Source organism: Polypterus senegalus, chromosome 1 (assembly GCF_016835505.1).
Source record: "Polypterus senegalus isolate Bchr_013 chromosome 1, ASM1683550v1, whole genome shotgun sequence".
NCBI lineage: Eukaryota > Metazoa > Chordata > Cladistia > Polypteriformes > Polypteridae > Polypterus > Polypterus senegalus.
In genome coordinates, this window is record NC_053154.1 from 1,486,259 (window position 1) to 1,491,944 (window position 5,686).

At 42.0% G+C, this 5,686-nt stretch overlaps 1 long non-coding RNA gene across 1 annotated transcript; it reads left to right on the forward strand.

Annotated features, from left to right (window-relative positions):
• Window positions 1-2,670: 2,670 nt before the first annotated feature.
• On the forward strand, window positions 2,671-3,733 carry LOC120517564. Its single transcript, XR_005631057.1, has 2 exons — window positions 2,671-2,757; window positions 2,986-3,733. It is a non-coding gene; the product is annotated as an uncharacterized LOC120517564 (long non-coding RNA).
• The last annotated feature ends 1,953 nt before the right edge of the window (window positions 3,734-5,686 follow it).

Consider the following 5,686-nt stretch of genomic DNA (forward strand, 5'->3'; position numbering starts at 1 on the left):
TTTATTTTTATAAATAACAATCATGTTAAAGAGCTTACAGATGCTGCCTCGAGGACAGGAGTGAAGTGTATGCAGATCACTGTCTGTGACACGAGCCCCGTAAATGTCACTTTGCTCGTCACCTTTTTATTTCCTAATTAACAAGCACTAAATGAGTCAAGAAAACGTCACTGGACTTACCGACTCAACTGCAGATAACATTTGGAAGAATGTGAAGGGTCATTCATAGACTTGGATGGGGAATAATAAAAACAACGGATAAAATAGAAGAGCAAACAAGAGCGGAGCACAGGGAGACTGGACGGCATGGGATGATAACTTGCAAACGGTTCACTTACAATCGGATGGGATTTGAAATTGTTTGTACCCACAACATTTGATATCTGTGTTGTATGCAAAATTCTCCTGAGGAATCGTTAAATGCTTGACAGGCACACATGACAAGATTATGGAAAATAAGGTGACAGACATCTGCTAAACACAAGTGTGCAGAGCAAATGGCGGGTCAGCAACATCCAGGAGCTGATCAGATGAGGAGGCTGAGATCCCCAGCACTAAAGTGACGCCTGAAGATTTCATTTTCTGCCATCACATGTTGAGGGAATTTCACTTTTTTTTTGGTGATCGCACTGGCAACTGCAGATAAGCAGACGCAGCCATCGAGGTCTCTAAGAAGCCTGAGCCTTCTTTCAGTTTTTAATGTTGGTGCCCCAAGGAACTTTTCCTGATTACCCATACAGTTAATGTGCCAAGTTTACTTTACTTTACTGAGGATTGTATGGAAGTTTATTATCACCTCTAACCAAAAAAAATAAACATCCATTGCATAATTTAACAAAAGTATTGTGCTATTTCACTAAGATATCAGTGTCATCGGGCACACACACGCTTTGGTTATCAAGGGTCAGCCATTGAGGGAGAAGTTGGACAGTGCAGACCGTACCATCAAGTGACAAGAACTGGACAGCCATTATAGGCCCATACTGTACATCTAATCCTGCATGTGCTGAGGGGTACATTTAGGTTCATGGGAGATGTGAGGCAACAAGTATTTGTGGTGGTAATTAGCAGAGCTCAATGGCACAGCCAGTCAGAAAGCAGTGTGCTGCATGCAGTCCAGTAACAGAAGCCTACTGCATTCATAAAGTGTTGGTTTAGTTTTTATCCAGGTTTTTGCTAAGGACTGAGGTAGGCTGGCACCCTGCCCGGGGTTTGTTTCCTGCCTTGTGCCCAAGTGTTGGCTGGGATTGGCTCCAGCAGACCCCCATGACCCTGTAGTTAGGATATAGTGGGTTGGATAATGGATGGATGGATATTTGCTAAGGATATTTGAAAACAGTGTGATGTGGTAGTGTAGCAGCCAACGTACTAAGATTGCTGTTAAATATTCAAAGCTGATTAATTACCTTAGCTATATTGGACCAAGGTGCCTTGCATGTTCGATTGTAGTCCTTCTCTTCTGAAAGGCCGCTGTTGTTCGCTGAACAAATCGAAATTCTCAATGAAGGCAAGGCCATGCTCAACGTCTTCAACCAAGCATTGAGGGGAAAAAAACACAACTGTAGGTGTCATGTGAGCCTCGCAGCAGAGGTGGTGGTCTGGAGATGACAATCCATGCACCTGACCCCCAGGTCTCCTGTTCAATAGCAAGTCTTCTTTCAGCACTTCTGACTGGCGACTTGAATGTCCTTTGTTCCCACATAGAAAGCCACAGAACTGACATCTTTTTACTTCGTGAGGACAGAAAGATGCCCTGGACATGCGCCCCAGTAAAGCAGGACACAAAAGTCTTCCAGCTAGAAGGTGCACCGTCAAGGTTCTATATGATCAAGTCCCTCAAAATGACAACAGCACTTGGCGGGCAGCTGGTGCAGAGTTTAGAGCTTCATAAGAGTTGCTCAAGTGTAATATCAGTGCTTCTCTGGGTGTTTAAGATGGATGTCCTCTTTTTCACTGCTGCTTCCAGACTTCATGCTTAGTGGGCGCAGGGGTGAAACAGACACTCACCTGCTTAAAGTGCTGCCAGGGTGTGGACAACAGCAGCAGACAAGTGTTGGAAGGGAAAGATGTCTCAGAATGCCCTGTTATATTGCATTGTAGCTTCAGGGCTTTCTGGTGCCTGTAGCGAGTGCAAAGCTTTATTATCTGCTCCTCCAACACCTGCAGTTCTTCATCCTTGTTCAGAAGCTCACAACTGCTGTTGTTAGTCATTTCTGTGGGATCCTGCAGACGACAGAAAACAGAAAGAGCGATAAGCCAACACACACAGAGCTTCCACATCAGACTATTCCACACAACGTAACCTAAATGGACGATGATGAGATGACGTGTGTGTGTGTGTGTGTGTGTGTGTGTGTGTGTCCCTTCCATGACAGTCCCTACTTTGTATCTGACAATGCTGGGTGACGTCGATTGTCTTGATGAACTGGAGTTTGCTTTCTCTTCATCGTTAAGCTCTCCTCTTTTGAGTACTTTCTGTCTGTGGTGCCCCTCCATGACAACAGAGGGTGGCATATTGTGATGTCAGCTGCTCCATCAGGGCATATTTTAAGGTTATGAGAGTAAGCAGGAAAGGGCGCTGAGTGTTGTTGTATTTTTATGTGTCCCTCAGGTTTGAAACTAGAAATGGTTCACTTTAAGCTCTAATGCCCACTTCACCCTTTTGCGTTTGCAGCTGGTGTGTCTTTGAGATATCGACTTTCAATTCTCAGCTTGGATGGATTGGATGCACAAAAGAAAAATCTGATTCTTCAGAAGGTTTGTGTTTTCTTGTGATGTTTTAAACATTTTGTGAGCAGTCATCGGCTTTGTCCTGTTGTGGTTGCTGGGCATACGATTGACCTAAAAGTATTTTTGTTTGTTCTTCTCCAATTGGTATTAAATCGCATACTACCATTTTTAATTATAATCAAACATATTCCTCTATTCTTTTAATCTAAAATATATTTATAATGTTAAATAAATGTTTGTCCTGATTTCTCCTAGATAAACACAGTTCTTCAGGGTGAATTTGATAAAAGCTCCTTTTCTGCATCCTGGACCGAAGAGTAAACTGCAAACTCTCTGGGATCCCTTTGAGGCCTACGGCACACATGGTGCTAATGTTCATGTCCTGCTTTGCTTCCTTTAATGTCACAAAATCTAGAAAGTGTGACAAACTGAGAAATTTAAAACGTGCTCTGGATGGACCTTACTTCAACATACTTCTGACCATTAAGAACTACTTCACTGTAACACGATGGTTAATCATTCTCAGATGTTGTGTGGAACATCTCGTCTCTTCTGGTTTGTGGAGCCTTCAGGAGCTGAACAGCACTGGCTGAGCCAACAGCTATAATTAACGGTGTGAATGAAGCACAAACTTTCCAAATCTCCCAACTTAATCTTCCAACTTGCAGAGCCATCTGAGACTGGAGCCTCGATTCAAGAGAGTGTTGGCATGTTGGGCTCTGATGGTTTTCTGATTTCTTTTTTTATGCCTTATAATTGTCTTTGACAGCTAGAAGAGTTTGTCCAACTGCTTTCTGGAAGACCCTTCACATTTTCTCTTTTTACAAACAATCAATACAATCAAGAATAAATGGGTGAAGTCCCTCACATTTAGTAGTGATGTGACTAAGCTCACCCTCGTGATGACATAAATTAACTCGATTTTTCCTTTTCTGCAGTATTAAATGATGAGTTTGGGAAAATTTCATGATTAATAATATTTTAATAAATCTTTTTCTTCTCATCTTGTGTTTTGCATTTTTATTGGGCTGAAATGGTGTTCAGCACCTGACACTAAGTCCTCAGAAACTAGATCAGAAAAATTCAAAAATATGTGTCATTTTTATTAACATAATACAGTTAAAAAAACTCCAAAATTAGCAATAATTTGGACTGTAGGCATATTCTGTTTATGTTAATGGGGGTCCATCCATCTGTTTCCTGAGCTTTTCTATGGAACCAGATACGTGCCAAAGGGACATGTGGCACACATGGTGACAAATGTAGAACCGTCAATCAATGACATTCAGACTCACAGAGACACCAAGAGGACTGCCAAGTAAACTGAAGCTGCAGACTCATGAGGTAGCAGTACTGACCAGTGTGCCAGCCATCATTAATACAGAATGAATTAAAGAAGTGTGATGTGGCAGTGATAGACTGGCATGTCACAGAAATAAGATGGGGTTAGTAGACTGTAAGAAGAACAATCGTTAGGCAGTAGAAGGTTTGGGTACCAGACAGTAATCCCTGTTCAATTATCAGTGATGGAGAAATAGAAACAAAAAAACACTCAGTGGTGCTAAGAAAATGGCGAGGAGCTGCTCCATCCTTCTCCACATCAGGATCCCTATTGAATTTCTACAGCCAGTGACCCCGCAGTTTTTACACCAGTGCCCTGAAAGAGCTGGGGCTTCACTGTGGAAGTGGGAACTGGTCACTTGTCATCCAACTGGTCAGCTTCTGAACTGCGGACACAAAAGTTGTGAGTAACAGTGCCACCTCTCCACTCGGGCTGGTACTGCCTGCCTTACCAGACCCCTGAAGATGTCCCTGAGGCCCACATGTTTAACAATTCATTAATACTTTAGGAGACATTACACCAACATTTCCTAAAACCTTCTCAGTGTACTTTTTGGGATTAACGAGCACAATGCCAACAAGGTGCAGTCAGTTTTGATGCCTGCATTCAGTGTGACAGACAAACTCGGGTTGACAAAAACTTTAATTCACAAAGAAATTGTTGTTTTGTAAAGTAGTCAGCATGTCAAGCGACTGTAAAACTCATCTTCACTAACGTAGCTCACGTGCCTGCAGATGCTGGTGGCCCATCCACTACTTATCTTGAACCCCTAAAAAAAGCTTTGTAGTGTGTTGTATTAACAGGGGAAGAACGACGACCCACAGCGGCTGCCATCTACGGTGCACAATCTTCAGAGGATTTACTCACTCACTGCCATCCAACAACTTAAAGTGTAGGGGCAGCTCAGTCAGCGAAACGAGACCATTCAGCCCATAGTGCTTGTTGGTTAGTTCAGATGTCTTATCAGGGTTGTTTTAAAAGTTCTGTTTTTAATTCAACTCCATGTCTTGGTAGTTTGTTCATTTGCTAATTCCCACAGCTTTTTGTGTGACGAAGTGCTTTGAGCCATAAATGCACCACTACTTAATCCCAGCTGGCATCCTTAAGTATGTGGCTTATTCCTTTGAGAAATTAGAAGACTTCAGTGTTTGTGTATGTTTTCAATTACAGTATCGGCACACATTTTCAATTAAAAAAGAAAACGTTTCCAGTGTCACGTTGTTGCTCAGAATAAAACAATTTCAGTATTTAATAATGAAAGGAAAAACACAATCAGCTGGGCATATAAAATAAATAAAGTAGCAATGAATAATATTATGTGTAATTAAGTTAACAGTTATTGCTATAACCACATATATTATGGTATATGCATGTGAGCTTTTATAAATGACAAATGGCATGTCGGCCAATCACTAGACAGTCTGCAGCAGCAGTCCTCCTGGCTTTCTGGGGTCTTTTGTAAATAAAATCAATGCCACATTATGTAGGTTCTAGTTGTTGGGAATGTCAAACTTGACGACTGCACTGCTGATCTCATTGACAGACCAACTCAATTTACACAACTGAGAATCACTGGCCATGTCACATTTACCAACCATATGCCATCCTCCCAGC